This window comes from Panthera onca, chromosome C1 (assembly GCF_046562875.1).
Source record: "Panthera onca isolate mPanOnc1 chromosome C1, mPanOnc1 haplotype 2, whole genome shotgun sequence".
In the NCBI taxonomy this organism is placed as follows: Eukaryota; Metazoa; Chordata; class Mammalia; order Carnivora; family Felidae; genus Panthera; species Panthera onca.
In genome coordinates, this window is record NC_138346.1 from 43,302,391 (window position 1) to 43,319,864 (window position 17,474).

Here is a 17,474-nt window from a genome sequence, read left to right on the forward strand (position 1 = left end):
ACTTCTTAAATTTATAGAAAATGTCTGCCATAGAACTGATTGGCAAAGGTTGTCCTCACTGTCAAACCAATCTACCAAATCAAACTTACTTTCTAACAAAAAATGTCTGATTTCCTTGCTTATTTTAATGAACACATGAAATCACATCCATGTCTTACATCTCCTATAAATTCAAATTCATTGTGAAGTAAACTGAGACAGGAAGACATGAGTTTGTTGCCGAAATAATGTGGAAATAGGCTGCAGCATGCATCTGTAATTCTTATCAAAGTCTGCTCTGCTTCTCTCTTACAGAAGCCTTCCTCAGGAGCCAGGCAGTCTCAAATATCACTGTTCTGCAGTACAATAAGATTAGAGATGGGTCAGACGCATGCTTTTCTTTATAGAATAAAGGAGAGTGATCGTGAAGGGCAGTGAAGAAGGATAACTGGCTTACCACAGCCATTCTCTCTGGGAGATTCGTTTTAGGAAAGAGGCAATGTGGAGACTGAGGATCAGGAAATTGATTCCCTTAAAGGTTTCCTTGACCTTGTAGCTTCCACAATGTCTTATGTACTTCCAGGTTGGTATGGACTGTTACTTGAAAACTGCGATTTTAAATCCAAATAAAATAAATAAAAATTTTCAATTCAACCAAAACCAGGAAGGGATTCATTAAGTCAGAACACTGGCCTTGCTACTGGAACATAAGAATGTGTAGGAGCAGGGTGCCTGGGTGGCTCAGTTGGTTAGGCGACTTCGGCTCAGGTCGTGATCTCGCAGTTTGTGAGTTCGAGCCCCGCGTCGGGCTCTGTGCTGACAGCTCAGAGCCTGGAGCCTACTTCAGATTCTGTTCTCCCCCTCTCTCTACCCCTCCCCTGCTCATACTCTGTGTCTCTCTGTCTCTCAATAATAATAAACAAACGTTAAAAACAATTTTTTTAAAAAAAAGAATGTGTAGGAGCACCTCTTTAGTGACTTTGAAGTGTTTTTCAGATGAGATGCACCTTTTGAAGGTAAATCATGCAGACAAAATTCTTACAATCATAAAGTCTTAGGGTTTAACATCAAAAAATGCTTCTGAACTATCCCAAAATTCCAGTAATTCTTTAAAAAAAAAACAAAAACAATTGCATTGAATGTGTAAATTGCTTTGGATAGTATTGACATTTTAACAATATTTATTCTTCCAGTCCATGACCAGAGAATATTTTCCCATTTTTTTTTCATGTCGTAAGTTTATTTACAAACATATTGAGTATGAGGAATTCAAGACTTTGATCCATTTTTCAGAGAGACTGCACCTCTTAAAATGCTCCTTTTCACATCTGTTTAATGGATTAATTAAAACATCCTTATTTCTTAAGCAGTTGGTGCCTTACTATAAAAAACAGGTGCAGCAAATCCAGATCCAAAGTACATAGTCATCATAATTAGTAACCGCCACTTGTTTTCCACTGAAAATGGCAAATTCTTCCCTGGGCCCTCCTCATGGTGGTTCCTATGGACCACAGAGGTTGTGAACTTCTGGATGCTCTGTCCCAACATAGCACTGTTGGAAGTTCTGTGAAAGGCGCAGAGACCCCAGACTGTAGAAACGACAGCACCACGCCAAATCCTCTTTCCATGACCTTGTTCCCTGGTCAATCCCAATCAAAATTGCACTAGCATTCTTCTCGAAGCTAGAACAAACAATCCTAAAATTTCTATGGAACCACAAAAGACCCCGAATAGCCAAAGTTATGTAGAAAAAGAAAACCAAAGCGGGAGGCATCACAATCCCGGACTTTAGCCTTTACTACAAGGCTGTAATCATCAAGACAGTATGGTATTGGCACAAGAACAGACACATAGACCAATGGAATAGAATAGAGAACCTGGAATTGGACCCACACATGTAGGGCCAGCTAATCTTTGACAAAGCAGGAAAGAGTATCCACTGGAAAAAGACAGTTTCTTTAGCAAATCGTGCTGGGAGAACTGGACAGCAAAATGCAGAAGAATGAAACTGGACCCCTTTCTCACACCATACACTCAAAATGAATGAACTCAAAAATAAACTCAAAATGAATGAAAGACCTACATGTGAGACAGGAAACCATCAAAACCTTAAAGGAGGAAACAGGCAAAAACCTCTTTGACCTCAGCTGCAGCAATTTCTTGCTTGACACATTTCCAAAGGCAAGGGAATTAAAAGCAAAAATGAACTATTGGGAGACCTCATCAAAATACAAAGCACTGCAAAGGAAACAATCAAGAAAACTAAAAGGCAACTAACAGAATGGGAGAAGATATTTGTAAATGACATATCGGTTAAAGGGTTAGTATACAAAATCTATAAAGAACTTACCAAACTCAACACCTGAAAAACAAATAATCCAGTGAAGAAATGGGCAGAAGACATGAATAGACACTTTTCCAAAGAAGACATCCAGATGGCCAACAGACACATGAAAAGATGCTCAACATCAGTCATCACCAAGGAAATACAAATCAAAACCACATTGAGATACCACCTCACACCGGTCAGAGTGGCTAAAATTAACAACTCAGGAAACAACAGATGTTGGTGAGGATGTGGAGAAATGGGAACCCTCTTACACTGTTGGTGAGAATGCAAACTGGTGCAGCCACTTTGGAAAACAGTGTGGAGGTTCCTCAAAAAATTAAAAATAGAACTACCCTATGACCCAGCAATAGTGCTACTAGGAATTTATGCAAAGGATACAGGAGTGCTGATGCATAGGGGCACATGTACCCCAGTGTTTACAGCAGCACTCTCAACAACAGCCAAATTATGGAAAAAGCCCAAATTTCCATCAACTGATAAATGGATAAAGAAGACGTGGTTCATATATACAATGAAATACTACTTGGCAATGACAAAGAATGAAGTCCTGCCATTTGCAACAACATGGATAGAACTGGAGGGTATTATGCTAAGTGAAATAAGTCAGTCAGAGAAAGACGGATATCATATGTTTTCCCTCATATGTGGAACTTGAGAAACTTCGCAGAAGACCATGGGGGGAGGGAAGGGGAAAAAATAGTTTCAAACAGAGAGGGAGGCAAACCATAAGAGATTCTTAAATACAGAGAACAAACTGAGAGTTGATGGGGGAGGGGGTGGGAAATGGGTGATAGGCATTGAGAAGGGCACTTGTTGGGATGAGCACTGGGTGTTGTATGTAAGCGACGAATCATGGGAATCTACCCCCAAAACCAAGAGCACACCGTATACACTGTATGTTAGCTAACTTGACAATAAATTAGATATAGATAGATAGATAGATATAAAGGTCATCATAAATTTGAATTAGTGAAGCTTTATGATAAGTTATGAAATAAGTAACTCTGCAGTATCTTCCTAAAATATTATGACATGTAATGGGAATTTGGGGGGAATTAGAGAATGAGTAGAGATAAATGCAAGAGTTACAAAAGAAAAAAGAAAACAAAAAGTGTTCTCCAGGACTTAGGCAACTCAGCTTTTGAGATGCACATGTAAGTTATGCTGTTATGACCCCCATTTGTCTCCTCCATCCCTGTGCTTAGATTTCCATCACGCATGTAAGGTCTTCATTTGGTTGTAGTCTATAGGGTAGTAATTATTGTGATTAAACTAGTCTTAATTTACCAGCAATTTTTTTAGTGCGTACTCCAGGCAGGCATTGTGCTAAATTGTAAGAAATACTTTATCTAATCACTCCTTATGCTCATGAAATAGAGAAAGTAACTGGATGTGGGGAAACCAATGGTGCATTGGTATTTCATGATAGTGTGTTACTTCATTTGAACTTAGAATGTTATAACAAACTACTCTCATTCTGTAAATTTGTCTAATGTTAGCCTAACTTCGAAAAACATTTATCTAATGCTTCCTCCCACCCTCCGCCCCACTCTTTAGACTAGAAGCAGAGAGTGTCTCTCTGAATTTGGTAGAAACCACCAGAGGATTCTCTCTCTGTCTCTTTGTACCTGCCTTTCTCAACTACCCTGCCTATAATCTTATCACTCTTGCTACTCTCGACACTCTCTGTAGTCCAGCCAAAATGGCCTTCTTCCTCCCCAGTCCCAGACATTCTCACAGACTGACCACTTTCTGGAATGAGCCTCTCCCTCCCATTCCCCTCCAACATTCTCCTCTCCCCTCAGATCCCAGCACGGACCAAAAGCGCCCCGCCCCCCATCCTGTGCTCTTGCAGAGCCTTGAACTTCCAATCTCAGTTTGTAATCATATGATTGTCTCTTCTATTATTTGATTATGTCTGCCTCTCTCACTAGCCTCGAAACTACACGAGGGCAGAGTCTTTGGATACTTTGCCTCCATAGTCTCTTCGGTTCTGGAAGCTAGAAGAAGCTAAAAAAAAAAAAACGGTTAGCTATTTGTATGAATGGTCTAACCCTGTTTGAGATACTCCAGACCTGGACCCTCAAAATATATTCAAAAGGACAAATCTCTGGAGTATGGTCTTCAGCCCCAACCCTTGCCTTGCTAGGTCCAGGGAACATATGAGGTATATACAACGTTCTGGAGACTTTTTCGGACACCTGCCTGGTATAGGGAGCCAATGAAACAGAAACTAAGAACTGGGCTTCCCTAGTGGTTAGTGCTACCCCTGCACTCTCCTGGCCTCAAGGTGATCCTCTCTCCGGGTCCTCTCCAACTGGGTCTGAGTTTCGCCCACCTGGTTCACTCCTGGACCTCCAGCACCTAGCAGACTGCCGGTCACACCGCTGGTCACCAGTAGATATTTATGGAATAAATCAGTGAACGAATCCGTCCTTGACCTAAGCTTCCCCTGAAGTGCAAAGCCCCCTGAAACTGCCCAGTAGCATACGTGTTTGGCACCTACACGCTGCTGGACATCTTTCTGTATTAAACTCACTCCTTTGTTTAAAACGTGCCCATTTAGTTTTCTCTCTGATTCGTCAATTTCCGCACACAAACTGCCAATTCACTCGGAGAGGCAGGCAGCAAAATAACTAAAGTTGACCAAAAAAACTGTCTTTTTCTCATAACCCAAAAAAGCAAGGATGAAACCAGTTGTCCCACTCTTTTCTCAGCCAAATGTGCCTTGAAAGATTTGATTTTTGAGCTCAGAAGCCAGCTCTCTAATTATCTAAACAATTCTAAAAGTACAAAACACCATATTTACATATGCAAAGCAAGAATGAGGAATTAGAATACTTAATTTATTCACCCAGTTGAATGTTGAAACAGCTACTGATTCAGATGCTGGGTTTTTTTTTTTTACAAATTCGCAACTCCAAAGTGGCTTTATAGTCTGCTTTTTTACGTGGCGTCAGGGTCCTCAATATCTCATCTCGGAACAATTGATATGTTAAGAATTTAAGTTTTTAGGTAAATATTTGGAACATGTTTGCAAATTAAGGTTCCATAAGCAAGATTGTTGGCCTACAGGCCTCTCTTGAAAATGAGGTCCTTGGTCTGCAAACATTTTGTTTTAATACCTAGGTGAAGAACAGGGAGGAGGCTGCATTGATGGCTTAATAGCTTTTTCTTCCTGGGTAGACTCATTTAGGATGAAAGTGATTATTTTGAAATCCATTTCATTCTAAGCAAATGTCTCTACCCTGGAAAAATAAAACAGAGCCACTGCTGGCTAGCTCCTGAGAAACTGGTGCCATTTTATTCAGTGTTCTTCCTTATTACTCCCAGTTGTTTAAATGAATACCTATAATGGCCCCATCCCCCTTGTGGTCCCATATAAAAGTGAACTCGCTCAAGGGAAAAAAAAAAAAAAAAGATATTCTAATGAATTTATAACCTTACATAAGTCTTTCTAGGTCAACAATAATGCCCTCCTTTTCTAATTTTATTCCAGTTCACAGCAGAGTTAAGGTCCAGCTCCATCCCGGAATGACACATTTTCCTCTCGGTGGTCTTCCTGCTGTTTCATGCTGAGCATCATTCCTGGAGGGATGTCTCCCGTGGGAGCACCTCTCAGTCCATAAACACCCTAACGAGTACTCCAGCCTGTCCTGATCTACCTTCTCATGGCACGTGAAGTGAAATTATCTGTAAAATAAGTAGAGAGAAGGAATTGAGAGCTGGGAAAGTTTTACTAAATGGAAACATTAAAATATAATAATTAACATAATGCTTGGACCTTTGAGTTCTTTTATTTTCCCTAGTTTCACTTTTTCCTGACTATCAAGAATCAAAGCTTCTTTATTTCACTAAGATTGGCTTAAGAGCTTAAATTCTCCTTTCTGCTAGTTATCTAGGGAACCCAAGAAATAGCTAATTGAAAGATTTCACATTCTTTTTTATTCTTTTTTTTTTCCAACTGGTTGCATCATTTTACCCTTGTTCAAGGACTAGCCTCTGAGAGCACAAAGTCAGATGCGACAGTATGTTGTGTAGCACAACCAGACAAAGGCAGTATTCCATATGGGTTTGGGGGAAGGAAGAGGCAGAAGTCATTATTTACCTGGCCTGCATAGTCTGAGGCAGGAATTTTGAATACAGTTCTCAAGTGTGTCAACTTTGACAAGATACCTAGCTATAAAAATATCTGGAAAATTAAAAAAAAATAAGTCGCAGCAACTTCCTACTTGATGTGCCTCTAAAGGCAAAGGAAACAAAAGCAAAAATGAACTATTGGGACCTCATCAAGACGAAAAGCTTTTACACAGAAAAGGGAACAATCAGCAAAACTAAAAATCAACCAATGGAAGGGGAGAAGGTATTTGCAAATGACATATCAGATAAAGGGTTAGTATCTAAAATGTATAAAGAAGTTATCAAAATCAACACCCCAAAACAAATAATCCAGGGAAGAAATGGGCAGAAGACATGACTAGACACTTTTCCAAAGAAGACACCCAGATGGCTAACAGACACATGAAAAAATTCTCGCCACTCATCATCAGGGAAATAGAAATCAAAACCACAATGAGATATCACCTCACACCAGTCAGAATGGCTAAAATTAATAACTCAGGAAACAACAGATGTTGGTGAGGATGTGGAGAAAGACGAACACTTTTGCACTGCTGGTGGGAATGCAAACTGATGAGACACTCCGGAAAGTAGTATGGAATTTCCAGAAAAAATTAAAACTAGAACTACCCTATGACCCAGCAATTGCACTACTAAGCATTTATCCAAGGGACACAGGTATGCTGTTTCGAAGGGGCATGTGCCTCCCAATGTTTACAGCAGCACTATCTACAATAACCAAAGAATGGAAAGAGCCCAAACGTCCATTGATGGATGAACGGACAAAGAAGATGTGGTATGTGTATGCGACGGAATATTACTCAGTGATCAAAAAGAATGAAATCTTGCCATTTGCAACTACATGGATGGAACTGGAGGGCGTTATGCTAAGTGAAATAAGTCAGTCAGAGAAAAACAAACATCATATGACTTCACTCACATGTGGAATTTAAGATACAAAACAGATGAGCATAGGGGAAAGGCAGGAAAAAATAACAAACTGAGGGTTGATGGAAGGGTGTTGGGTAGAGGGATGGCCTAGATGACCAAGGGGCATTACACTTGTCGGGATGAGCACTGAGTGTTCCATGTAAGTGATGAATCATTAAATTCTATTCCTGAAATCATTCTTACACTATATGTTACCTAGCTTGGATTTAAATTTAAAAAAATAATAAGAATAAGTAAAAAATTCAAAAAATAAAAAACAAATAAAGATACCTGAAGATATTCATTATTGTAACCCTTCAGGAAGATAACAACAAGTTTTATTGGGAATCACTCAGCCTGCCCTAAAGAAGAAGATCAACAGGTTGGTGATCATGCAGCTGATTACAAATAGCATATTCAAAATAACAGAAGTGGTCCCAACACATATTTTAAATTCTCTTTTGCTAGGAATTAGCAAGCACCTGAACCATGGCACCAAATGAAGCATTTCTTCTCCCTCCTCAAAATACCTTCTTGTACTTTGAAAATTGTGCTGATTGCCCTGTGAGGCCCCATCCCAAGATGGCCACTGTCCTCTACGGGTCCTAAGCACATAAATTGCCACTCTTAAATGTATTTGAAGGAGATGTGGTTTCAACCAGAAGCTCTACTAAACTCTGGACCTTCCATCAGTTACCTGTTTCCCAGGTTAATGATGTCACTCTACAGCTGTCCACACCTGAGTCGTCCATAAGACGGTCACCCAGATTTTCAGAATTTGCCTGATTCTTCTTTTTTGGGTTATCACCTCCGTGGGTAACTGAGGGAATTGGTAAAGGAGGCAGGGGTCTATTTACTCAGTCCTTTCGAGTCACTTTGATAAAATACGAGATTCCGAAATGTGAATTCTGCGATCTCCCTCCCCCTTTCCTCACAACCATCATGCCCTAAAAATGCTGCTACACTTTAACACATAAATTCCGTTTTTGTGAATGTACCCTAGAGAAATAATTTAAAATATGCAAAAAACCTATATGCCCAAAGACACTAGTAAAAATTCATTGTAATAGAAAAAAATAGAAATATTCTAAATAGCCAACAATAAAAGAATGATTAAATAAACTATGAGGTATCCGTTACAAATTTGTTTGCAAAAGTTGAAAACAACATGTAGGTGTGTATTATAACATCTGATATAACATAAGAAATTTTAAAATCTGGGTGTGCATACTGTATTAACTTCCCATTGCTGCTGTAAAAAGTTACCATGAATTTAACGGCTTAGATAATATGAGTGGATTATCTCAGCCGGAGAGGTCGAATGCCTGAGATGCATCTCAGTGGCCTCCACTCAGGGCATCTGCAGGACTGCATTCCTCCGGGGTGTTCCAGGGGAGGATCCATTCCCTGCTTTTTCCAGCTTCTAGAGGCCATCTGCAGGCCTTGGCACAGGGTCCTCTTCTCCAGCAGGCTACCATGTTTCTGGCTTTCTTTTCTGCCCCCTTCTTCTACTTTTAAGGACCCGCATTGTTACATTGGGCACACCTAAATAATCTAGGAGAATCTCCCTTCTTTAAGGTCTGCTGATTGGCAACTCAATTACATCTGCAGTTTTAATTCCCCTTTGTCATGTAATTTCACATATTAGAAGTAAGATGTGGATACCTTTGGGCTGGGTTTGGGCAGGGATATTATTCGACCTACACACACTGTGCAAGAGAAACAAACCAAACAACCAAACAAAACTAAAAACAAAGACGAACAATGACACAACTAAGCGTAGAAACTCCAGATGAAAATATACCAAAATGTTTGCATTGCTTGGTGTGGTGTGGGTTATTGTTTTAGTCTCCTTGCTTTTCTACGATTTCCAGTTTTTCCTGTGATTTATTATTTTCTAAATATTAATAAAATTCTTATTTTGATCATGGGAAAAATAAGTCTCATCAAAAAAAAATTTTTTTTTAAGCCCTGTGGCTATAGCGGCCTGGAATTTTACTCTTTTATCTTTTCACATGAATTTTCTGACTTGCAAATCAACTAGTTAAAGGGAATGAAAGAATGGTAAGTGCAAATAGTTATTGATCAGTACAATTCACCCTGAAAATATATAGTAACACCAACCCCATCGACTTAAGAGAGGTCAGAATTGCCCGTCAACTTGTGGTTATGTCTTATCTCTACAATTAAAAACCAAACAATTTAAGAGCAAGTATCAATCACATTTTTTATTGTCAAACTGCTAAAGAGACTGTTTAAAAGAGGGTATAATCTGATCCTCATACAAATATAAAATAAACCCGTCAAAGATTTTAACTCGATAATTAATGAGGGGACCAGTAAGATGTTACAACCTGTCCAGAGGAGAATTTAAAGGACCATACATATATGTAATCAGATAAGGAATTCTGAAATAAATTCACAACGGGATGCCAAACAGGTATATTCACAGGGTTATAATCAATTTCTTTCCACCAGACACAATTAACCTAAATTTCCATGGACAAGACCAGTATTACATTATTATTTACATTATTATCAATTCTCTACAACTTAGAGAGTTGCAAAAATAGCCAAAAGACAATGAAAATCAGAGATAACCCAGAAGGTCATGCTAGACAAGACATTCAAAATTCCTGGGTTTTTTTTTCTTTTCCTTTTTCCTTTCTGTTTTTGGCCCATTTCAGTATTCTTCCTCAATTTTTTCTGACAAAACAATACCTCACATCGTACCTTGTATGTAGTGGGCACTTGCTATAAATTTGGGTTTTGAATGTTTGATTGAAAGTTCAATTCTGCATTTATTGTCCTAATTGTACTTGGAATGCCAATCATCCTATTCTTTTTTTTCTTTGTCTGAGGCCCCTCGATCGTTGCTCTTCTTGCCTAGCTATGCTTAACCTATAAGAAGAAAAAGTTTCGGTTAAGCTCACGGACCGTGAGATCGTGACCTGAGCTGAAGTCGGAAGCTTAACCGACTGAGCCACCCAGGCGCCCCAATAACAATTGTATTTTAAAAGGTGATGTATTTTAAAAAAGTGATGTATAGAGAGATATCAATGCAATCTTATAACCAGTATCAGTCCTCTATTACCCTTGGATGCACAGAAAACCAGATCAAACCAAACAAGGTGAGATACCCTACATCTTTCCAATTAAAACCCTGAACAATTTAGGGGCACCTGGGTGGCTCAGTCGGTTAAGCTTCCAACTCTTGATTTCAGCTCAGGTCATGATCTCAGGGTTCGAGATCCCAGGGAGAAAGCCCTGGGTTGGGCTCTGGGCTGACAGTGTAGTGCATAGCCTAATTAAGTTTCTCTCTCTCCCTCTCTCTCTGCCCCTCCCTCACTCATGCATTCTCTCTCTCTCTCTCTCTCTCTCTCTCTCTCTCTCTCAAAATAAACTTAGAAAAAATAAAACCCTGAACAGTTTAAAGTACAGAATGATCTAGCCACATTCAAAACAAAACAAAACTCTTCCATAATCATTTATAATTGCCCCTCAATCAAATCAATCTGTGATTTGAAAGAATACATACAAGGAAGAAACAAGTTTGGCATGGCACCAACAATCGGCCAACACCTTGGCATCCGTTCGTAGAGAATCCACCACTAACGGTCATAGTAATTCTTCTCATTACGGTGTTTGCATGCACATAAATCAGATTCAGGTGAATTTACAACGTGCCATGAACTGTCAGACTTAGAGCAGCCAGCAGATTGTCTTAAGTGATACAGGATTCATGCCTTTGAGCAGCACATCGCTCTCAGAGCTATTGGATTACATTCCGGATGTACCTTCCTCAGTATTTTTCCATTTCCATAAACTGATGAGTTTATGTGTGACATTTTAAACTTTGATTTTTTTGCTGTTGCCTGATTTTCATTCTAAGTGAATCTTGAAACTTAGATCGGGGGAGGAAACCACATGCAGTCTTTTTAAATGAGATCTGATTTTTTTTTCTTTTAAGACCAAAGCACCCTTGGTGCAGAGGCAGCATGTGGCCATGTTCCCTTAGAGTGTCGCCCATTTAACACTTCAAGCTGCCGTCTCTGCAGGCATTTGAGCTTTTTCTCTTCCTCCTGAGCTTACAATTTCCAGGTGCACTTCAAACAGACTGAGAAAGATAGCCCCTTGACTGCATGCATTTCAAGCCTATCTTTCACATAGGATCTAAGCAGCTGCCACATTAAACAGGAAACCCATGGGTCAAAATCCAAACTGAGAGGGAAGAGGTAACAAGCAGACCTGAGCCAGAGGTAATTTATGATTAAGTTAATGAAATTCTAATTAGCCTTATAAAGCCCCGAAGTGTTTCCTGCAATGGCTTGTCATGAAGCCTTTATTCAAGGAAAGCCAGAGTGCGTTAGATGTGGGTCATGTAGCATATCGTCACATAGATTCATTGTTTATATTCTCTCTTTAACACCCAAGCAAACTCTTAAAGGCAGAAAGGTAATATGAAGCACTGAAGGGAAAAAAAAAAAAAAAAAAGCAGCAATCTGTTCAGACCCAATGTGACCCCTTGCTCGGGGGACATCTGGGTAATTGTTCAATTTCTCCTGATTTACAAAACAGATTGTTATCAGCCTAAATAATGTTTAATAAATTCACCAAAGAGCACTTCTGGCCTGCTGTCCAGGTCCTTTTAAGAGTGGAATTGTCATTAGAATTAAGAACATCTCAGGATCAAAAATAGAATGTTATTAACAGTAAGAACCCTTACTTAATTAAGCATGTCTACTCACAGGCATTGAGCAGTGCCCTCTGCAGAGCAGAGGGAGGGATGAAGATCTTCTAGCAAGTTGCCTGTGTGGGAGTGAGTCCCCGTTAATCAGGCGTGCCCGGATCAGGCCTGCGCCAGCGATGGGAGGCGTTGCAGTGTTAATGGAGGGAGCCTGCGCAATCTAGTCTGAAGTGTTATAGCTGGGAAATATATCTCAAGAGAGAGAGGAACAGAGAGTAACTGTGCTTATTTAAAAAAGAAGGCAAGAGTCAAAGATAAGCCCATGTTCAGACTCACTTTCACACTTTTAGATTTAATTAGCTTATTAGGATAAAATCATATTCAAAAGGCAACAGCTGAAAAAATCGTTGGAGGCCAACATTCAGGATCCTAGCTCTCCGACTTGGACCTTCCTTGATCTGATTTACTGGCGTCCCATTACTTTGATAATTATCCAAACAGTTTGTGCAGGACCTGTGCAGGTAGGCTGGTATGCGGGCCTGCGAAAACTGACCCTTGGGATCTTGGGTTTCGTGTCCTTTGCCACTCTGGCCTACATCCAACTGCTTTCCTTGGATTCCGTCACTGGAGAAGATTTCCAGGGTCATCGATTCCCTCCTATTTCTCGGCTCTAGTGCAGTGGTTGCAACATGAGTTTGTTGCGGAGAAAAACAATTTCCTCTGTCCAAGTTTCTTCTAGACGGACTAAGAATTAAATTTACATGAGACAGATTAACCAGAGAACATCAAACTTAGTTTTATATGTACAGGGAATCCACACAGACATGAAATTCCAAAGACAGGCAAAATGAGGTGTATATATGTCATCCAGAGCTAAGGAGCAGGGTAGGAGTCCGAGATACAAAAGGGAAGAAGGTCATTAGCAAGCAGGTGAGGAGAGATGTTTGGAAAACCAAGGTGCCCTGGTGTGCAGATCAGTTTCTTAGGTAAAAGGTAATCTCTGAATAGCTGTCTTCCTGGTACACTTCTTCTTCTAATCTTTTTAGGCAGTTAGGAGGGGAAGGTCAAAGTTTCTTCCTGAGTCTTTTGGTCCTTGATTGGTTTCAGCTCAAAATAATCTACATGCCTTTGAGACCGTGCATGTTGGGGTGGTCTGCCCTTGGCCCCCAGAAATTAAACTTGAAAAAAAAACCTTTCATAATGGTACCTAATAATATTTATCTTTCATGCAGCACTACATAAAACATAATTACTTCTAATAAATTGTTTCATTTAATTCTTTTAGGTATCCTTTGAGGAAAGTATCGTTTGTACCTCCATTTTCCAGACGGGAACACTGAAGCATAGAGACTAATAATTTTTCAGGGCTATGTAGTGGGACCAACATTTAAACAAAGGTATTTTGTTTTTAACGTCTTCACTGACGCCCCATAACTCACTATGCTATGTCTGCCTCTCCATTTTCTATGAATTTGAGATGCTCATTTAACTGTTGAACAATAAATAATTTTTACACACCCTGCCCTGGAAATATTACTATCGCCCAGGATCCCCAAGTGCTTAATGTATTTATAACAAGAACAATGACAAATGATGATAATGCAGACTTGCATAGAAAGGACAAATTGTTCTAAGTTGCAGGATGCGTTCATCAACCAGCATGATTAAACTGTCCCCACTTAAAACAATTCAAGTTTTCATTCCTTCATACTCATGCCCACTGTCCCCAACTGTAACCAACATCTGAAAGAGCACCTCCAGTTTAACAAACTCAGGATTTCCCTGGAAGAAAACTTCCCATGAAAATACCTTACAGGAAGTCAAAGAAAACACACGCTATTTTTTAGGACCATGACTGGTCTTTTTCAAATCACGGGGGCATGTGTTCATCTGTTCTACCAAGTGTCCTGAAAAATAGATGGTAAGGTATTAGTAAAAAAATGTGTGTGTGTGTGTGTGTGTGTGTGTGTGTGTGTGTGTGTGATATGCACACACATATGGGTAAGAGTACTACTTCAACTGTGATTGATAAATTAAAATCATTGTTAATCACTTAAATCTAAATTGCATTGGAGCTGTCAGAATAAATACCCTGGATTGAGGCTAAGAAATCTAGAGCATGTTTAAATTGGGATTTTATTTTTGTTATTTGGGCTTTGAGTTCTTTTGTAGAGCGGAGAGGATCACTCTCCACGAATGTCACTAGCGAAAAACAAAAGGCAAAGTGAAAACCAAGAAATAGATTATCCCTAGACAATATGTTACAGCCCAACTCCACCATTTCCTGGGCAATTCCCTGAGACGTGATTAGCCTCGTTTCACAGACGAAGGGATTCAGACTTGGACTGGTTAAGCAATTTCCCAAGGATACTCAGACAGAAGGAAATGAGTAAAGATTTCAACCACACTGTTCTTGCTTCCTCTTCTGTACCTGCTAGCACTTCTCCCCAGAAAGATCTTGATGCCTTCTCCCCATCTCTCCCTCTGCCTGATTCATTCTTACTGGTCCTTCAGGACTCATCTTAGATGTTACTTTCTATAGAAAGCCTTCCCTGGAACCCGTGTCTGGATTGAGCACCTCTTGTGTGTGTTCCCATAATACTCTAGGCACACCATCCCCATCACCTCATCTGCATGGTATAATGTAGCTGCCTATTTTCTTACGGGACTTTCCCCTTCCGTCCCCAACCACTGACTAAAGGTACCTTAATTACTACGGACTATGGTTTATTCAGTGTTCCATCCTCTGGGTTTAGCATAATGTCTAGCACACCACAGGCACCCCAGTGTTTACTTCAGAATAAAAACATCCGTGGTCAGGGGCACCTTGGTTGGCTGAGTCAGTTAAGCGTGCAGCTTCTGCTGAGGTCATTATCTTGCAGTTTGTGAGTTCCAGCCCCCCATCAGGCTCTGCACTGACATCTCGGAGCCTGCTTAGAACTCTCTCTCTCTTCTCTCTTTCTGCCCTTCCCCCCTATTTGCTCTCCCTAAATAAATACATAAAATTTAAAAAAAAACAATAGTTGAATGAATGGATGTAGACTCCCAAGCCACATACCTTGCTGCCACGGGTTAAGTGGCTTCTCAGCCAGCAACGCGCTGCCTTGCAGATCAAGCGTGTGGCAGCACTGAGCACAGGGCCCGAGGGGAAATCAGCACTCAGTAAGCATTCTCAATAGTTAAATCCAGGTAGAGCACCCAAGGGCCTAAGCCAATTATATCAGAGAAGGGCCTGAGCTTTCTCATATTTCAAATCAATTAAGACTTTGTCAATAGCACAGCAGTTTCGTCCTGGTATTGAAAACACAATTATTTCCTCATTATTTAAGTGGTGGCAAAGGATGAACTGCATGTGGCTCACTTAGCAGAAGTACAACTACGATGCTATTTTGTAAAATTCAGGCTGAGTAGACAGGACTAAAGACCGCAAAGACCAAACAAATGAAAATAAGCTCTCCTTTGGCTTTTTTTTTTTTGAAATCCCAGGGCTTTGCAAGGCCACAGGTGAGAACAAACGAAATAAAATCACTTTGTTTTCTGTGAGCAATGCCACCAGAGTTCAAGTCTTGTTTGAGAAGACACGCAAGAGTGGTTAAAAGGGGGAGGAAAGCATGGTATTCCAAGGGAATTAGCCCTGATACTGAGAAGAGAATGAACAGAAAGGGGAATGTGGGAGAGGAAAACAAGATGATAGAAACTAAGAAAATCTTACTTTTCAGTCCTCTGGGCTTACTCTCTCTCTGTCTCTCTGTCTCTCTCTCTGTCTTTCTGCGTGGGTGTGTGTGGGTGTGTCTCATTCTCTCTTTCCTCCCCCCCCCCCCCCCGCCCCCAACATTCCCTTGGGAATATAAAAGAAGAAATAGAATTACTACCTCTAGGTGAACACACAGGTGGTAGGCATAATAATGCACCTCCCCCCCCCCCCCCCAAAGATGCCTATGTCCTAATCACCAGAACCAAGAATAGATCACTTATGTGGCTAAAGGGATTTTCCAGCATGTGGATCTTCTGGGTGGATGCAATGTATTTGCAAGGATCCTTGTAAGTAAAAGAGGGTGACAGGAGAGTAACAGAACTATTTGAAGACGCTGCGCTTCTTGCTTTGAACACGGTAGAAGGGTCCACAAAGGATGCAGACAGCATCTAGCAACTCGAAAAAGCAAGCAAACAGATTGTTCCTCCACAGGTCTGCCAGCACTTGATTTTGGCCTAGTGAGACCCATTTCAGACTTCTGGCTTCTAGAGCTGTAAGGGAATAAGTTTGTGTTGCTTGATGCCACTGAGTTTGGAGTAATTTTTTACAGCACCTAGAGGAGACGAATACATCTCCCAAATTTGCTTCATGAACCTGAGCCTCTGACATCTGGGATTGTTTGCCCCTGACAATCCTAATTCAACGTGTCCAAAACTAAATTTAGCATCTTCTCCCCAACTATCCTGCATCTCCCAAACTATCCTGCACGGTCTGGTACCCTGCCTTTCTTCCAGGTTGGGGCTAGATGCCTCTGATGTTTTTATTTCCTTCTCCCCTGTTTCCAATCTGTCTCCGCTCTCGTCAATTCCTCTTGATAAAAGTCTACCAAATAACAACGTTTTCTATCCCCATTGTCATAATTCCAAAGAGGATTCTAATTCCTTAAACAATTGTATTCTCTAAAGAATTTCATGTGAATTGTATAGGAAGACGTAGGAATTTATATATCATATATACTTATATATCATCATATATATTCACAATGGGAATAATGAAAGAAGAAAAGGTAAGAGAGAAAAGAATCGGGGGAGGACCCTTGATGTCTCCCTCATTAACAGTCCCTGACTCAATCATCAGGCAGAAAGAAGGGATTTTCCCACAAGCAGTGAGTGTTCATCAGATAAACTACTCTAAGAATCTTCCAAATCTGAAAATACATAGTTCTTATGGTTAAAGAAAGTGAGGAGGACTTGTAGAGACAAGGGAGTGAAACAAAGTCCTTCCAAAAGCATTCCCTAAATGCAGTTTTCCTTCATCTCGCCTCAGGCTTTTGCTTGAGACACAACCATGATTTCCACAAGGCCCCTATCCAGGATGTGAGCGTGCCATACCTGAGGATTCTCCATCATTCCAGACCATTCAGAACCAGGTTCCTGGATCCCATCAACCCCTAAGATAAAAGGACTCAGCATGTAAGAGTCAGTTCGTGGACAGGCCAGCTGACCTAGTTAAGGTAATATTTTACCTTGTGAAAGTGGGAGGGAGAATAGAATATGTCACCAAAAGTTTAGTTAGATACAGAAACTCTCTAAAAAGCCAAACTCCTAGAAACCAGTAAAAGAGAACAGTTCACTTTCTAATGACAGCTTGTCACTTTCCAAGAGAAATGAGAGGACACTACATACTGAGTCTGTCCTGACATGTCCTCTAAGTTA

The 17,474-nt window shown here is 40.3% G+C and overlaps 1 pseudogene; it reads right to left on the minus strand.

The window, feature by feature from the left end:
* Positions 1–1,225: 1,225 nt before the first annotated feature.
* Positions 1,226–1,596, minus strand: LOC132673337 (cytochrome c oxidase subunit 7C, mitochondrial pseudogene; annotated as a pseudogene).
* Positions 1,597–17,474: the final 15,878 nt, after the last annotated feature.